We start from the raw sequence: 19,508 nt of genomic DNA, 5'->3' as shown, positions 1-19,508 counted from the left end.
TGGTACTGGGATCTTATAGTATAGAGGCAGTATCTTTATGTTCTAAATGTATATGTCACTAATTTCCAGATGTCATGGTATGGCTTTGGAAAGAGGAATGGTGAAAATTATCTTGGCTAGGGAATATCACAATAAACACTGGCCTTCAAAATCCAAATTTTCTTTTTTTTTTGGTATTTCCTCAAGAAGTCAACACTCCCTAGTACACACATTTGTAACAACCTAGCTCTTTTATTTTGTCTTAAAACAGTTGCAATTATAATATTGTGCCTCCTTCCCTCTAACCATCTAGATTACAAATTCCATTAAGATCAATAATACTGAGCACAGGCAGCAGCAGCAGCAGCAGCAGCAGCAGCAGCAGCAGCAGCAGCAGCAGCAGCAGCAGCAGCAGCAGGCCCACTACTGTTTGCACCTTGCCAGGCTGCACCCTGCTAGGAGCCAGAATGATGCCAGTGACATAGTTACCCTTGAGGCCATGCAGACTTCCATAGTCTGTGCTGCAGCCTTATGCCACATCCACAGGGTCATGTTTGGGTCTGAGGCCCTATTGCAGCTGGTCTGTGCTGATCATGTGGAGGTCCATAGGCCATGCTGCAGCCAGTTGCTACTTGAGGTCATGTTGATGTCTAGGGTTGGACAACCTCTCCTGGCCTTGTCTCAGTCCGTGGTCCTACTGCAGCAGAGGACCATGTTTGTGGTCCGTACTGTCACCAGAAACTGTGGAGGTCCATGATCCTATCCTACCATTGACTATCAAGAGCAAGGAAGCTATTTTGCTTTGATATTGATGATTGTATATGCAGAGTTGAGAGGGAGAGAGGGACATGGAAGGCTTATATGACAAGCTTTACCTCTCACCTCACCCCACAAGACAACAGGAGCAACAGCAGCAGCAGCAGCCACAGCAGCAACAACAACAACGGAAGAGCCTAGACAGGAAGTTGTTAAAGAGAACTCTTTTTCCCCCCCAAGACAGGGTTTCTCTCTGTAGCCCTGGCTATCCTGGAACTCACTCTGTAGACCAGGCTGGCCTCGAACTCAGAAATCTGCCTGCCTCTGCCTCCCAAGTGCTGGTATTAAAGGAGTGCGCCAACACTGCCCTGCAAGAGAACTCTTAAGAAGTGTTATGGAGGATGGCAAACCTGCAGTGTATCTCTCTTGATTCTCTGAGGACAGCTTGGCATGTTCCTACCCAAATTGGCAGGGGTTGCTACTGCATTAATTTCTGTCCATCTCACAGAGAACACCTGTGTATCCAAGCCAGCAGTGTCAAATATAGCTGTCAAGAGTGTCTTCACACATTGTATCATTGTGACAAGGCCCTGTGAGGCATCTGAGTCTCACACTGTGTCCCAGTGAGTCCACTCCTCGTGCAGACACAGTGGTTGCTGTTTCCTCCATCCACATATAGACCTCCACAGAGACATGGATGACTAGTACATCATTAAAGTTGAGTTCACAGTGGTCTCCAAGGGATACAGGTGCATAGTCATCAATTTCCAACTCACAGTTCACACCAAAATACATTTGAGGACAGTCATGTGTGTATCTTCCTATCTCACTGAGGCATACAGCTGCACTGAATCAGGGATCAGAAACACATTCATCTACTTCCAATTTACAATGCCTGCCTGATATCCAGGCACACAGAAACAGGAGGAACAATTGATTCCATCCTGGCACACAATCCCATTATGGTAAAGGCTGGAAGCAGACTTATTGTGCTCCCAGAGACTGAACCACCAACCAAAGATCATACATGGGCTGGACCTAGGCACCCCTACAAATATGTAGCAAATACGCATGCCCATTTTCATGTGGGTCCTCCAACAACTGGAGCTAAAGCTGTTGCTTGCCAGTGAAACCCATCCCCTTAACTCGGCTGCCTTTTCTGGCCTCAGTGGAGAGGATTCTCCTAGCCCTACAGACTGGATGTGCCAGGGTGAGGGGATACACAAAGGTGGGCAACTACCTTCTCAGAGAGGAAAAGTTGGGGTCCAGGAGGGGCCGTGTGAGGAGGGACTTGGAGGAGACTAGAGGGGAGCTGTGACCAGGATGTATAAATAAATTAATGGGAAAATGTGTGATAGGATAGTTGCAGGGTAGCTCTCCACAACTTAAGGCTTCTGGTGGAGATGTAGGAGGGGAATGACACATTTTATTTAAGCAGCAGGCCACTGAAAGTTTGACCATGCTCCGGTGACTGTATAGATAACACAGATTGGACTATTTTTCTTTTTTCATGGTTTCTTCTTATATTAATTACTTATTACTACTTTTATGGGGGAGGTCAAAATGGGGGGCAGACTTGGAAGGACTGGGAAGGGATTGTGATTGGGTGTATGATGTGAGACTCCCAAGTGTTATATAGAAAAAAAAAGTAAAAATAAAAAAGAACCAGATCTAGGAAAAAAGGAGAGGATTTTTTTTCTTTTTTTTTTTCTTTTTTTTCCATTTTTTATTAGGTATTTAGCTCATTTACATTTCCAATGCTATACCAAAAGTCCCCCATATCCACCCACCCCCACTCCCCTGCCCACCCACTCCCCCTTTTTGGCCCTGGTGTTCCCCTGTACTGGGGCATATAAAGTTTGCAAGTCCAATGGGCCTCTCTTTCCAGTGATGGCCGACTAGGCTATCTTTTGATATATATGCAGCTAGAGTCAAGAGCTCCGGGGTACTGGTTAGTTCATAATGTTGTTCCACCTATAGGGTTGCAGATCCCTTTAGCTCCTTGGCTACTTTCTCTAGCTCCTCCATTGGGAGCCCTATGATCCATCCATTAGCTGACTGTGAGCATCCACTTCTGTGTTTGCTAGGCCCCTGCATAGTCTCACAAGAGACAGCTACATCTGGGTCCTTTCAATAAAATCTTGCTAGTGTATGCAATGGTGTCAGCGTTTGGATGCTGATTATGGGGTGGATCCCTGGATATGGCAGTCTCTACATGGATTTTTTTTTCTAAAAAAAAAAAAAAGATAATGAATACTGTATCTTGTTAAGAAAAGTATGATGCTGTCTAGTGAAAGGCTTAGCACACAGTCAGCACTCAGTAAGTGCAGTATGCAATCATTACCTTCTTTTCAGAGTCACAGAACTTTATAAAGTACAAAGCTGGGGTTTGCAGTCACTTAAACCTGTGATAATTTTTAAAAATCCATTACAAGGTATCTAGAAGATCTATAGAAAAGTTCTTCATTTTAAAATTCAGATTCTTCTTCTGAGAGTCAAATACATTCACTGAGTTATTGGAAGAAGCCCATGGGATAGATAGTGCATATGGAAACTCTTGGTACTGACTAGGTATGCAAAAACAACTGAGTGCTCCCCTTTTCTAAGTTCCTTATTATTTTTTAAGTACATGTTTCACAAGTTCAAAGGACTATTTGTTTCCCAAAGCTGTTATAACAAAATAAACAAATTGTAGTTTCTTTCACAAAATTCAACTTTATGCTCTTACATTTCTGGAGGTCAGAAGGCTAGATTGAGGCTCACTGGATAGTCAGGGTGTGAATGATTCTGGTCCTTCTTAGAGACTCTAGGGGAGAACGTGTTGGCTTTTCTTCTGCAGCTCCTAGAGGTGCCTACAGTATTTGGCTCAGGAGTTCTCCACGACATCACTTAAGTTCATCTCTCATTCTCTGATTCTGACACTGGGGCTTTCCTCTTTTGCATTTAAATGTTCTTGTTATTTCGTTACTTACACCCATATAATCCAGTTTATAAAACTTTCAATCTTAAAATCAGCATTATATCCACAGAGAATCTTTCAATTAAATGGCATAATGCATAATCAAATTTTGGTATTGGGGGACACATGCATGTTTTTTAACCACAGATAATTTACAAAAGGTGTAGATCTGTTGTGATCGGCATTTGAGATGAAAAATAGGGGGCTAAAGAAAAATAACTAACTCCAAAGTTTCCCTGCAATCCTTGAAAGAATAGATATGTAGCAAAGGCAGCTGGACAAAGACCAATAAGTATCAGAGGCAGAGTGCTAGGGTGAGGACTGAGATGACATATTGCCAGTCGGATTTTGTTTCAAAAACAGTTTTGAAAGTAAAGAGCAATTTCAGGAATGTTTGTTGGCCATCTAGAAATACTCCGTTGTGTGGTTAAGGACTGTCACAATCTGGCCATTTGAGAGTCTACAAAATTATCTTCCAGAGAAATGAAAGGGCAAAACAAGACATGTTGGCAAACAACACCCAGAAGATTGCATAAAGCTGACATACAGAGGTGACATGGAGTTTTCTGGGTATGTAATAAAGGTTCAGTCCTTCCTGACAAGGCTGGTCTTTATCTGCCTGCCAAAGACAGAACATTTACTTTGCTTCCACATAACTTGGGGAACACTTTAGATGTCTGTTTCAACTTGCTGTAGGCATTCTTACATATCTGCGACATCAAATCATGGAATAGAGATTTCCTCCTTTCTGACCTGTGTCTCATTTCTGTCTTTGTTCCAGATTTTTGTATCTCTTGTTTTTTCCTGAACACAGTTGGACATAGGGCTAAATTACTTGTTTTTTTTTTCCCTCTCAATTGATCCTACATCAACAAATGTGGCAGTGTGTAATGATTAATTTAGTTAAGATTTCACAGCAAACTGGTGAGAGGGCATTCATACCACAAAATCACCAGCAAAATATGAACAATTAGGATTGACCATTTCTGCTTTCTCTCAGTATCGCTTCCACATGCCAGTCTACCTTTGATTACTGACTCTTTGTGTCTCTTGTTCCACCTTATATAGCTCCCATTTTCTCTAAAGCTGGAGGAGTCTATATTAGGATAGCAGACTCCTCCTCTAGGAGCCATGTCTGTGATGTGGCCACAGGCCTCATTGGGAGTCACAGGAAAACATCCCCAGCCTCAATCTTAATTATGCCATGTGTTGTCATTTGTCTTCTGAACCTCCATTTTTAGTACAGAAATTGTGAATATGATTGAAAATTTTAATTTCACCCCCGAGTTTCTCTTTTCCTCTGCCGTTCAGGTTGTTGCTGAAACTCTGTTCATAAAAATGGAGTAAGGAGTATAAGCAAGTGAAGGAAGCTGAAACGCAATTGAAATCTCCAAAATTCACTAGCAGCCTTGTACCCCAAACAATTTCCAGCAGCCAGCTCTAGAGAGAATCTTCTTCTAGGCAGACCATATACTAATTGAAACCTATTCAGGTTTCCTTGGCTCTAAACTAGGAAGTAAATAATAATTATTGATGCCAAATAGGAAAAAAAAGGAAGAGGATAATTAAATATCTCAGGTCCCAATTCAGCATAGTTAGAATGTGACCAGTTCTAAATGCAGCAGAGTGATCAGAAAAGTTTTGACCACCTTGATACCATCATCCTAGCAGACTAGTAGATCTCGGCAGTAACCCAAAGCAGGGAGGCCACACAGCTAAGAAGACAGACAGATCAGAAATCCATTGTGCCTTGCTTAGTCAAAATGACTATGAAATAAAACACCATATCAAAGGCAAGCACATAAATCTTGGATTCTTTCTTGTCTGTGTACATGCATTTTATTTGAAAAGTTAAAAATAAAATCTTGATGTAACTAATAAACAGGGACATTAGTGATAGTTCTTACAAAAGTGACAGGAAAATGTTAGCCGATGGAATAGGAGAAAAGCCAGTTTGAGTCTGCCTTCTCCCTGGTTTATCCTGAATTACCCCAATAAGAATACTATATTAGAATGCAGGATATATTTTCTATATAACAACTTCTAATAGATAAAAATGTCCTTGTTAAGGAGATAGTTACTTCTACTCCTCTAAAATAGAAAGCACTATGGCAGCAGACAAATACAATTTGCAATAACCTTGTGTCTATGACTATTTGGATAAAAGTAGCTTGGAATAAAAATGGATAAAAATATGTAGAATGCTATCAATGCATTTGAGCCCTAATATGAATCCATCTTACCATTTTAGGAGAGTGCTTCTTCAATTTAATTATATTCTTTTATATTACTTAAAAATTCGAGACTGAAGATCCATCAAATTCAGCAACTTGGTCAAAGCCTCAGATGGGGCTGTTGAACCATCAGGAGCAATTTCCACAGTAACCTCAGAGTAATGTTTTGCCTTTAGACACATGGGTACAATGTAAACTTTCTACAGACAAATCTGTGCGAAGACTTCAGAGTGTGGGCAATAGTAGCAGTTTCTTAACAGTAATAGCTATTTTGAAAGTCAGTTAAATGTTATTTAAAAATAATACCACTCCAGGCCTCTTTCAAGCCCTATACCAGCTGTGTATAGGGGTTACTGAGTCACTGTTGGTACCATATTTTTGTAGCAAAGTGAGTGCACTCTGGACCTCCTAGGCATTGATTCCTTTGTTGGTAGGAGCTCAGATTGCTGAATTAGCTCATAAGGATATAGTTTAGGGTAAAGGTTTCCAGCCTGATGGTGTAGACTCTAAGGGGGTCCTTATTTCTACTTGTCACAAAGTCTGTCTAACTTGAATGGGCATAGGCTCCTAGGAAATACCTAAGTCTGGCTAAGCTAAACTGAGTTGTTTTCTTTCATTGAAACTATTTCTTTTCCTCTTTGATGAGCTGAGGTGGGATATCTGAGAATGAAAACATGTTTCTCCAGTGCTTTGTCTAATATATCATTTAATCTCAAGGAGCTAAAAGAGAACAGTCCAGAGCCTGGAGAAGAGAAGTTACAGAGTTAGGTCTCAGGACAGGCAGTTAACTCTAAAGATGAGAAAGACTCCATCCCTGCAGCATCTTCTCTCTGGGCCTATGCTTTTTTCTTTAGCTTCCTTAAATTAAATGATTTTTGAGAAGGTAGTCCTTTTGTCACAAAGTCTAGAAACTAAAGAAAGGAAAGTGCTCACTACTTCCCCAATTTAGCCTTAAATAATTCTTTGGTTAAGTTTCCCTGCAAAAGATTCCATGCAATTAAAAATTCTTGAAGCCCTTTGGTGACATAGAGGGCCTGACAACATAACAGGGTCCTCTGTATCAGGAATGAGACTCAAAGCTTTACCACATCTCAACCTCTAGTATTCCCTAGTTGTAGCCATTCTGTAGCTTCCACAAAAATCTGGAATGGAATAAACTTCAAATTGTTCCAGGTAAATCTTGCCTCAACATGTTCTGTTCTTAGTTTTGGGACCACTGAATAGAGCGATTACAAGTTGAAATTTTTAAGAATAATTTCTCATCCTATCTGTGGGAAATGTAGAGTTGCTTCCCTTATATATTTCTCCAGGGAAGTAAAATGAAGCAACTTGGAAAAAAATCTCTTCATTTATTTCATTATAATTTACTATTAAACACATAGGGAGTGTGCCTTAAAGAATTAAATAAACATAAATACTTCATCCAGTGGAAGAGCTTCCTTAATTCAGAAAAAAAGTCTGTACTACCACAATTGACTGCCTTAATGAGGTTGAAGCAAAACTAATAGTATTGGTTCTGTAAATCAGTTCCACTCACTGTCAGCCAAGGCCTGCCCAAGATATATGCTAGTGTTTGTCAGCGAGACCATGCCACTATACACAAAATCTCTTAGCCACTGTAGCATAGTATAAAGTTAGGTGTTGTATAAAAAATTAAGCTGGCTCTAGGCCAAAAGGACTCCACTGCTAAGAGTGGTTTGGTGGGCCATATCTTTGAAAATTAAGACACAGCAGTGGGCTTTAGGGTTGCTTTCTACAAAACACTCTAAGCAACTCCATTTAGTATGTGGATTCTGGATAAGGGTCTCACGGATAACTTGCCTTATTTTCTAGGCTAGAATACTCGGTTACCTCTCTCCAAAGTCTCTACTTAGAGTGTCAGTTGGAAAAACTGAATCAGAAAAACTTCCAGGTAGCAGTGTTATTTGGGTGCCAGACATTTCTGTACTCACTCTCAAAATTTGTTCATAATACTTTTGGCTGTATGTTTCATATTGAAGTTTTTCCCACCATGTTTTTTCATCCCGAGGAAAAGTCTTGCAGATGCAATCCTAGGTTTTACATAACTATTTGCACCAATTTAACAGAGAATATATTTCCTTTAATATAAAGATTAATTGAAATTAAGAAAGTTCATTTTTGAGTCTGCTTGATATGTCTTCCCTTTTCTTATTATTTTTGCCTGCCTGCCTGCCTGCCTGCCTGCCTGCCTGCCTGCCTGCCTGCCTGCCTGCCTGCCTGCCTGCCTTCCTTCCTTCCTTCCTTCCTTCCTCCCTCCCTCCCTCCCTCCCTCCCTCCCTCCCTCCCTCTCTCCCTCCCTCCCTGGCGCTCTCTCTCTCTCTCTCTCTCTCTCTCTCTCTCTCTCTCTCTCTCTTTCTTTCTGCTGATGCTGGAATCTGCTACGCTCTCTGGTCGAGTCAACTGGACAAGCCGAGAGGCTTAAAAGTCACTCATGAGGCAAAAGAGTTTCAAGGAAGCTCTCCTCCTGGAGTCTAGCGTTCCCTACCCATACAGTAATTTTTCATTCCCGCGTTCCATTCCCGTGTTAGTCTAGTGTATGGATCCACGTGCTCTCTTTCAATATTTTCCTATCATAAGTGCCTTTTAAGATTGAATTCTGACATAGCTAAAGCCGTCTGCCAGTGTTCCAACAGTCCTAGTTCGTCCTTAGCAAGACCTTGGGCTTGGAATTCAGTACTGCCCCTGGTATTACACTATCTCTTTGAGTAAAAGTTAGGTCACTGCCCTTCACAGGAATTTACCATCACTAAGGAAGAAAGAAGTTTCTGACCGTAGGAGAAACCAGAATAGATATTTAGAATTATAGCTGAGTTACACCTATATACAGGAATTTACAATGGTTTAGGAAGTAGATCGGGCTGTGGTTTTAGAGTATTGCATTATTCATGAGATGGTTAGCTAGAACGGAACTCCCTAGTTAGAACCATGACTTGGGTGTGAAAGCCCTTGCCCTAGGAGTGAAAAGTTCTCACACCTGGCTTCTAAGACTATAGCTGACCTTAGATAGGGCTGACTCTCTCTCAGTTATTTTATTGCCCAGTTCCTGCCAGTCTTTGCGTTTTCATTCCTCTGTTCTGTGTAAGAGTCATTAAGCATCCGGTTACCTCATTTGTACCTTGCGGGTATGTCACCCAACTACCTTGTTGTCTTCTGTGTAAAAAGTCTGATGTTCGATTTAAAAAATTACACTCAGATTTCACACGAACTCCCCTGTGTGCGCCTGTCTGTCATTCATCCATGCTTTGCCCACCCGCGTCGAGAGACCCCGTTCCACGCAGACACAGGGACCCAGAGAGTCTGCGGCAGGAATCCAAAGACTTGAACATGCTAACACATCAACTCTTCCACAAAGCTTTATCACTTGCCCCTCCAGTTCCTCTGCTCTGACAGGTGTTATATACACTTAAAAGCTGAAAAGAAGATGGGCAGTGTTGCCTCACACCTTGAATCCCAGCACTTGGGAGGCAGAGGCAGGTGGAACTCTGAGTTCAAGCCCAGCCTGGTCTACAGAGTGAGTTCCAGGACAGCCAGGGCTACACAGAGAAACCCTGTCTTGAGAAACAAGAAACAAAACAAAACAAAACACCAAAACAAAAACAAAAACAAACCCCAAAAGCTCATTTCTTTCTTTAGGGTATAAATAATCATTGGAAACAAAGTTGTATTGATATTTCACTTCTCATCAAAAGTTAGATATCAAAAGCTAAAGAAATTCTTAATTTTATATAGAGATAAAACCACAGATTATTCAGGAGTTATCTGAAGGTTGGTTATACAGTTTACAAATTTGATTACTTGGAGGCATCTAGTGTGTACTTAATGTGGATACAAATGATTGTTGTTTTAAGGCATTTCTATTAGATATTTTCTTCATTTACATTTCAAATGCTATGCCCAAAGGCCCCTATAACCTCCCCATTCCCCCTTCTCCCCAACCCACCCACTCCCACTTCCTGGCCCTGGCATTCCTCTGTACTGGGGCATGTAATCTTTCCAATACCAAGGGCCTCTCCTCCGATTGATGGCCAACTAGGCCACCCTCTGCTACATATGCAACTAGAAACAGCTCTGGGGGGCGAGGTTACTGGTTAGTTCATATTGTTGTTTCTCCTATAGGGTTGCAGACACCTTTAGCTACTTGGGTGCTTTCACTAGCTCCTTCATTAGGGACCCTGCATTTCATTCAATAGATGACTGTGAACATCCACTTCTGTATTTGCCAGGCATTGGCATAGCCTCACAAGAGAGAGCTATGTCAGGGTCCTGTCAGCAAAATAGTTCTGGTATATGCAATAGTGTCTGGGTATGATGGTTGTATATGGGATTGATCCCAGGATGGGGCAGTCTCTGGGTGGTCTTTCCTTCAGTCTCAGCTCTGAACTTTGTCTCTGTAACTCCTTCCATGGATATTTTGTTCCCCATTCTAAGAAGGAGCAAAGTATCCACACTTTGGTCTTCCTTCTTCTTGAGTTTCATGTGTTTTGCAAATTGTATCTTGAGTATTCTAAGTTTCTGGGCTAATATCCGCTTATCAGTGAGTGCATATCATGTATGTTCTTTTGTAATTGGGTTACCTCACTCAGGATGATATCCTCCAGATCCATCCATTTGCTTAAGAGTGCCCCTTCTTAGAATTGGGAACAAAACAACCATGGAAAGAGTTACAGAGATAAAGTTTGGAACTGTGACGAAAGAATGGACCATCTAAAGACTGCCATATCCAGGGATCCATCCCATAATCAGCTTCCAAACGCTGACACCATTGCATACACTAGCAAGATTTTGCTGAAAGGACCCAGATATAGCTGTCTCTTATGAGACAATGCCGGGGCCTAGCAAACACAGAAGTGGATGCTCACAGTCAGCTATTGGATGGATCACAGGGCCCCTAGTGGAGGAGCTAGAGAAAGTACCCAAGGAGCTAAAGGGATCTGCAACCCTATAGGTGGAACAACATTATGAACTAACCAGTACCCTAGAGCTCTTGACTCTAGCTGCATATGTATCAAAAGATGGCCTAGTCGGCCATCACTGGAAAGAGAGGCCCATTGGACTTGCAAACTTTATATGCCCCAGTACAGGGGAACGCCAGGGCCAAAAAGTGGGAGTGGGTGGGTGTATTGGGGACTTTTTGGATAGCATTGGAAATGTAAATGAGGAAAATACCTAATAAAAAAATTAATTCTAAAAAAAAAAGAATTTCATGAATTCATTGTTTTTAATTGCTGAGTAAGACTCCATTGTATAAATGTACCACATATTCTGTACCTATTCCTCTGTTAAGGGACATCTGGGTTCTTTCCAGCTTCTGGCTAATATAAATAAGGCTGGTATGAACATAGTGGAGCATGTGTCCTTATTACAATTTGGAACGTCGTATGGGTATATGCCCAGGAGAGAAATTGCTGGATCTTCCAGTAGTACTATGTCTTATTTTCTGAGGAACAGCCAGACTGATTTCCAGAGTGGTTGTACCACCTTTCAATCCCACCAACACTGGAGGAGTGTCACTCTTTCTCCACATCCTTGCCAGCATCTGCTGTCACCTGAATTTTTGATCTTAGCCATTCTGACTGGTGTGAGGTGGAATCTCAGAGTTGTTTTGATTTGCATTTCTCTGATGATTAAGGATGTTGAACATTTTTTTCAGGTGCTTCTCAGCCATTCGGTATTCCTCAATTGAGATTCTTTGTTTAGCTCTGTACTCTACTTTTAATAGGGTTATTTGATTTTCTGGATTCCATCTTCATATATATATATATATATATATATATATATATATATATATATATATATATATATGTATATATACATATTGGATATTAGTCCCCTATCTGATTTAGGATTGGTAAAGATCCTTTTCCAATCTGTTGGTGGCCTTTTTGTCTTATTGACAGTGTCCTTTGCCTTACAGAAGCTTTGCAATTTTATGAGGTCTCATTTGTCAATTCTCAATCTTACAGAACAAGCCATTGCTATTCTATTCAGGAATATTTCCCCTGTGCCCATACCTTCAGGCTTTTCCACACTTTCTCCTCTATAAGTTTCAGTGTCTCTGGTTTTATGTGGAGTTTCTTGATCCACATAGACTTGACCTTAGTACAAGGAGATAGGAATGGACCAATTCTCATTCTTCTACATGATAACCGCCAGTTGTGCCAGCACCATTTGTTGAAAATGCTGTCTTTTTTCCACTGGATGGTTTTAGCTCCCTTTTCTTTCTTTCTTTCTTTTTTATTATGTATTTTCATCAATTACATTTCCAATGCTTTTCCAAAAGTCCCCCACACCCCCCCCACTCGCCTACCCACCCATTCCCATTTTTTGGCCCTGGTGTTCCCCTGTACTGGGGCATATAAAGTTTGCCTGACCAATGGGCCTCTCTTTCCAGTGATGGCTGACTAGGCCATCTTTTGATACATATGCAGCTAGAGTCAAGAGCTCTGGGGTACTGGTTAGTTCATAATGTTGTTCCACCGATAAGGTTGCAGACCTCTTTAGCTCCTTGGATACTTTCTCTAGCTCCTCCATTGGGGGCCCTGTGCTCCATCCAATAGCTGACTGTGAGCATCCACTTCTGTGTTTGCTAGGCCCTGGCCTAGTCTCACAAGAGACAGCTATATCACGGTCCTTGCAACAAAGGCTTGCTAGTGTATGCAATGGTGTCATCATTTGGAGGCTAATTATGGGATAGATCCCTGGTTATGGCAGTCTCTAGATGGTCCATCCTTTTGTCTCAGCTCCAAACTTTGTCTCTGTAACTCCTTCCATGGGTGATTGTTTCCAATTCTAAGAAGGAGCAAAGTGTCCACACTTTGGTCTTCGTTCTTCTACAGTTTCATGTGTTTTGCATATTGTACCTTATATCTCACTATACTAAGTTTCTGGGCTAATATCCACTTATCAGTGAGTACATTTCATTTGAGTTCTTTTGTGATTGGTTTACCTCACTCAGGATGATGCCCTCCAGGTCCATCCATTTGCCTAGGAATTTCATAAATTCATTCTTTTTAATAGCTGAGTAGTACTCCATTGTGTAAATGTACCACATTTTTTGTATCCATTCGTCTGTTGAGGGGCATCTGGGTTCTTTCCAGCTTCTGGCTATTAAAAATAAGGCTGCTATGAACATAGTGGAGCATGTGTCCTTATTACAAGTTGGAGCATCTTCTGGTTTATGCCCAGGAGAGGTATTGTGGGATCCTCTGGTAGTACTATGTCCAATTTTCTGAGGAACCGCCAGACTGATTTCCAGAGTGGTTGTTCAAGCTTGCAATCCCACCAACAATGGAGGAGTGTTCCTCTTTCTCCACATCCTTGCCAGCATCTGCTGTCACCTGAATTTTTGATCTTAGCCATTCTGACTGGTGTGAGATGGAATCTCAGGGTTGATTTGATTTGCATTTCCCTGATAATTAAGGATGTTGAACATTTTCAAAGACCAAGTGACCATAGGTGTGTGGGTTCATTTTTGGGTCTTCAATTCTATTCCATTGGTCTACCTGTCTGTTGCTGTACCTGTACCATGAAGTTTTTGTTACAATTGCTCTGTAGTACAGCCTGAGGTCAGGAATGGTGATTCCACCAGAGGTTCTTTTATCATTTAGAAGAGTTTTTGCTCTCTTAGGTTTTTTGTTATTCCAGATTAGTTTGCAAATTGCACTTTCTAATTTGTTGAAGAACTGAGTTAGAATTTTGATGGGGATTGCATTGAATCTGTACATTGCCTTTGGCAAGAGAGCCATTTTTACTATATTGACCCAGCCAACACATGAGCATGAGAGATCTTTCCATCTTCTGAGATCTTCTTTGATTTCTTTCTTTAGAGACTTTAATTTCTTATCATACATATCTTTCACTTCCTTAGTTAGAGTCTCACCAAGGTATTTTACATTATTTATGACTATTGTGAAGGGTGTTGTTTCCCTAATTTCTTTCTCAGCCTGTTTATCCTTTGTGTAGAGAAAGATACTGATTTATTTGAGTTAATTTTATATCCAGCTTCTTCTGTGAAGCTGTTTATCAGGTTTAGGAGTTCTCTGGTGCAGTTTTTAGGATCACTTATATATACTATCATATCATCTGAAAATAGTGACATTTTGACTTCTTCCTTGCCAATTTGTATCCCCTTGATCTCCTTTTGTTGTCTAATTGTTCTGGCTAGGACTTCAAGTACTATATTGAATAGGTAGGGAGAAAGTGGGCAGCCTTGTCTAATCCCTGATTTTAGTGGGGTTGCTTCCAGCTTCTCTCCATTTAATTTGATATTGGTTACTGGTTTGCTGTATATTGCATTTATTATGTTTAGGTATGGGACTTGAAGTTCTGATCTTTCCAAGACTTTTATCATGAATGGGTCTTGGATTTTGTCAAATGCTTTCTCCGCACCTAATGAGATGATCATGTGGTTTTTGTCTTTGAGTTTGTTTATGTAGTGGGTTACATTGATGGATTTCCATATATTGAACCATCCCTGCATTCCTGGAATGAAAGTCTACTGATCATGATGGATGATTGTTTTGATGTGTTCTTGGTTAGCGAGAATTTTATTGAGTACTTTTGCATAGATATTCATAAGAGAAATTGGTCTGAAGTTCTCTATCTTTGTTGGGTCTTTATGTGTTTTAGGTATCAGAGTAATTGTGGCTTCATAGAATGTATTGGGTAAAGTACCTTCTATTTCTATTTTGTGAAATAGTTTGAGGAGAATTGGAATTAGGTCTTCTTTGAAGGTCTATAGAACTCTGCACTAAACCCATCTGGTCCTGGGATATTTTTTGGTTGGGAGACTATTAATGACTGCTGCTATTTCTTTAGTGGATATGGGAGTGTTTAGATCATTAGTCTGATCCTGATTTAATTTTGGCACCTGGTATCTTTCTAGAAATATGTCAATTTCATCCAGCTTTTCCAGTTTTGTTGAGTATAGCCTTTTGTATTAGGATCTGATGATGTTTTGGATTTGATGTTTTGAATTTCCTCAAGTTCTGTTGTTATGTCTCCCTTTTCATTTCTTATTTTGTTAATTAGGATACTGTCCCTGTACCTTCTAGTGAGTCTGGCTAAGGGCTTATCTATCTTGTTGATTTTCTCAAAGACCAGCTCCTTCTTTGGTTGATTCTCTGAATAGTTCTTTTTGTTTCCACTTGGTTGATTTCAGCTCTGAGTTTGATTATTTCCTGTTGTCTACTCCTCTTGGGTGAATTTGCCTTCTTTTGTTCTAGAGCTTTTAGGTGTGCTCTCAAGCTGCTAGTGTATGGTCTCTCTAGTTTCTTTTTGGAGGCACTCAGAGCTATGAGTTTTCCTCTTAGAAATGCTTTCATTTTGTCCCATAAGTTTGGGTATGTTGTGGCTTCATTTTCATTAAACTCTAAAATGTCTTTAATTTCTTTCTTTATTTCTTCCTTGACTAAGGTATCATTGAATAGAGTGTTCTTCAGCTTCCATGTGAATATTGGCTTTCTATTTTGTATGTTGTTAATGAAGATCAACCTTAGTCCGTGGTGATCTGATAGAATGCATGGGATAATTTCAATATTTTTGTATCTGTTGAGGCCTTTATTGTCACCAATTTTATGGTGATTTTGGAGAAGGTGCCATGAGGTGCTGAGAAGACAGTATTATCTTTTAGGTTTAGGATAAAATGTTCTATAGATATCTGTTAAATCTATTTGGTTCATAACTTCTGTTAGTTTCACTGTGTCCCTGTTTAGTCTCTCTTTCCAGGATCTGTCCATTGATGAGAGTGGGGTGTTGAAGTCTCCCAGTATTATTATGTGAGATGCAATGTGTGCTTTGAGCTTTACTAAAGTTTCTTTTCCTAAGATTCTTTCATTTGCCTTTTGCCATCTGGAAATCTCTGGTGTTAGATGTTCTAGCTGTCTCTGTTTGAAGCTTGTTCCTCCTGTGATTCTTTAGCCTCTGTCAGCACTCCTGGGAGACCAACTCTTTCCTGAGTCCCAGTGGTCAGAACACTCTCTGCAGGCAAGCTCTCCTCTTGCAGGGAAGGTGCATAGAAGTTTGGAGCTCAGATCCACCTCCTGAGTTCTGGGTCAGAGCCCTCCCTGGAGGCCAACTCTCCTCTGGCAGGGAAGGTGCTCAGGGGTCTGGGTCTCAGCTCTGTCTTCTGGCTGAGGATGAAGGCCCAAAGGGACCCTGTCCAAGAATCTCTGTTGCTTCTGCTGCCCATGAGCTCTCCTGTGTAGACTGGTCTTAGGGATCCCAAGATTTTGGGTGTGCTAGGGTCTGCCTTTGTCCTTTGACCCTGTTGCTGCTAGCGCAAGACCCTATAGGTTTTTTTGGAACAGATGTTGCTTTCCAATCACCAGTGATCTCAAGATCCTGGGTGTGCTAGGTTGCCTGCAGCATGGAGAGTCCTCTGGGGACCTTGGGACCCTCCACTGAGATTACACCCAAGAAGGCCCGGGGTGGCACTAACTGGAACCAATCCCAGTCACTGGTTGGGCAGGTGTCCTTTGTCCCTGTTCCTGCTAGCACAATACTCTATGAGTATTTTGGAACAGATGTTGTGTTCCACTCACCAGTGATCTCTAGGTCCTGGGTGTACTAGGGTACCTGCAGCATGGAGAGTCCTCTGGGGACCTTGGGATCCTCCACAGAGATTGTGCCCAAGATCTGTTTTTTTAATATAAATATACAGAACTGAGCCAAAAGTATTTTATAGTTAGTATATCATAAATGCATTTACAACTAGTACTAGATGAGTGAGATAATAAAAGCTCAAAATAAATTGTTTCAACCTATGAGAATCTTCTGAAACTATCTCTTCTGTCCTTTGAAGGTAATACATTTTAAAAACACTTTTCTTTGGTTCTTTGTGAGTTTCACCTCATGCACCCCACTCCAATTTATCTTCCTCTCTCTTCTCCCTTGCCCTCTACCTCGACAACTACCCCACTGGGGAAAAATCCTATTCAGGAAGGTGTAGTGTGTCCCACAGTATACCCTTTTGCCTTTACTTCTTTATTTGCAAATGCTCATTACAATGGCTTGTTGGTTTGGAATGAAGCCAATGACTTCCTTCTGCAACTTTATCGGTACTGGAACCTCACTGGGACTCCTCTCAGATGTCCTGTTGTTGCACTGTGTGATGAAGATCCTGGATCTGAAGGACTGAGTGGCCCTTTCATGTACTCTAGCAGTTCATCAATGCAGTAGATGTTGGGATAAGTCAATTCAACGTTTTGCATCTGGGCCCGAGAGGTATCTTAGCTGGTCAGCCCTCCAGCTCTCTTACTCTCATGCCCTCTGGGGCCAGTTCACCAGCAAAACTTGCAACCAGGGCCAGCTGTACCCTGTTGCCCAGGTGGGGTGCAGGGCCTACTCTCCTCAGTGCTGCAGCAGGTGAGGAGCAGAGACAGCTCTCCTGCCCTCATGACCCCATTGGCATCAGCTCTCCCCTACTTCCACTGGTGGTGGGGGCAAAAGGGAAAGGAGGGGATCTCTCCCTTGCTGATGCTACTGCAATAGGCAGGGCCAGCTTCCACATGCTTACAACCCTTGGTGCTAGCCCCTGCCACCAGGGTCAGCTCTATGGTGCTGCCCAGGTGAGGTATAGTACCTGCTTTCCTGAGTGCTATAGTTAGCAAGAAGCAGGGACAGCTTTACTACTTTCATGACCACAAGGGGCAGGTTACCAGCCTGCTGCAGGTAGTGAGGAGTGAGGAGGGTATCTCACTTGACAGGAGAAATGTAGTAGGCAAGCTCTTTCATATTTGCATCCTTGGGGCCAGCTCACCTGCAACTCTGTCAGTGTTCAGGGTAGCTCTCCCAATTACTGCAGCTGGCTAGGGTCGGGGCTAGCTCAATGCTTAGGTGATGGGAGGCCAGTTCTACACAGCCCTCGGATATCAACATGTCCCTGGGTGCCATCTAATACCAGGGACATCCACCTGGCCTTTGGTAGTAACAGACCCCTGCTGCTGGAGGACTATAGACCCAGTTGTGGTCCCATGTGGCATCACTGGCTATTCCCATCAGGCTGTTCCTCATTACCCTCAAGTCCCCAGTTCTGCCTCTCTTCTTTGTGCCCACACCCTTCTGTTTCTCCTTGTCACACACTTCTCCACCATTTTCTTGCTTCTCTTAGTGGTGCCCAGGGTCTCTGAGTGTCTGGGATCATCCTAGGAGTGGTTTCAGAATTGCAATGCAACATTTTTGTAATATGGAATCTGGCAGGGGTTATCTCGGGCATGGTCTGGGCCACCCCCCTCCAAGGCCTGTGTGGTGCATCTTAGGCTAGCTCCCTGTCCAGGCCCCATGGAGCTGGTCTGGTGGTCATCTTAGGTATGCTCCTCACCCAGCCATCCCAAGAGTGGCCCCTTGCAAGGGTCTTGGATTCACTCCTGCCCAGGGCCAATGGTTTCAGATGAGGTTCTTCTAGTCTCTGGCTTGCTCCCAATCCTGAGGGCTGTCAGACTGGTGGTCATATCAGGCTAGCCACCTGTCCAGGCTCCCTGATTCCAAACTGGTGTTTGTCTAAGGCTTGCTTTTTTTTAGGGAACGTTAGCTTATTAAGCATAGACATAGCTTCTCTTCTTTTTGCCATCTACTGATGCTTGTGTGACAGAGACATACACGTGTAATCCCGATAGAGCCAATTGAAGCTAATATATTTGAAAATTCTCAAGGTACAATTATACATAAACATTCGTATCTTTATAGTACACTTTCTTAATTTTTAAAAATTATGATCATCATTTTTACAATACCTTTATAGTGTTCTTTTGTTGTTGTTGTTCTTTCTTTCTTTCCACTCTCTGACTATTCTACATCCCATACCTCCTCCCCACACCAGGACCCCCCAATCTGTCTCCAAGAGGAAGTCCCCACCCCCACCCCACCAGACCTCACTACTTCCTGGGGCCTCAAGTCTCTTGAGGGTTAGGCACATCATCTCCCACAGAGTCAAGACCCGTCAGTCCTCTGCTGTATATGTGTTTGGAGCCTGTATCAGTCAGTGTATGCTGTATCATTGGTGGTTCAGTGTCTGAGAGATCTCAGGGTCCAGTTTAGTTGAGACTGCTGATTTTCTTATAGGGCTGCCCTCCTCGAGGACTAAGCTTCTTCCAGCTTTTGCCTAATTCAACCACAGGGATCATCAGCTTCTGTCCATTGGTTGGTTGTAAATATATGCATCTGACTCTTTTAGCTGCTTGTTGGGTCTTTTGGAGGGCAGTCATGCTAGGCTCTTCTCTGTAAGCACACCATAGCATCAGTAGTAGTGTCAGGCCTTCCCTTGAGCTGGATCCCAATTTGAGCCTGTCACTGGACCTCCTCTCCCTCAGTCTCTTCTCCATTTCCATCCCTGTAATTCTTTCAGACAGGAACAATTCTGGGTCAGAGTTCCTGACCATGGGATGGCAACCCCATCCTTCCTTCCATTTGATGCCCTGTCCTTCCACTGGAGACCGACTCCACAAGCTCCCTCTCCCCACTGTAGGGCATTTTGTCTAAGGTCCCGCCCTTCGATTCCTGAGACTCTCTCAACTCCCAGGTCTCTGATATATTCTACAGGGTCCCCCCACCTCTTACCTCCC

At 42.2% G+C, this 19,508-nt stretch overlaps 2 pseudogenes; both read right to left on the bottom strand.

The window, feature by feature from the left end:
* Gm18440 (predicted gene, 18440) lies at positions 1,123 to 2,013 on the bottom strand (annotated as a pseudogene).
* Positions 18,471 to 18,570, bottom strand: Gm22332 (annotated as a pseudogene).
* Positions 18,571 to 19,508: the final 938 nt, after the last annotated feature.

Source organism: Mus musculus, chromosome X (genome assembly GCF_000001635.26).
Source record: "Mus musculus strain C57BL/6J chromosome X, GRCm38.p6 C57BL/6J".
Taxonomy (NCBI): Eukaryota; Metazoa; Chordata; class Mammalia; order Rodentia; family Muridae; genus Mus; species Mus musculus.
This window is presented reverse-complemented; position numbering and strand designations above follow the sequence as displayed.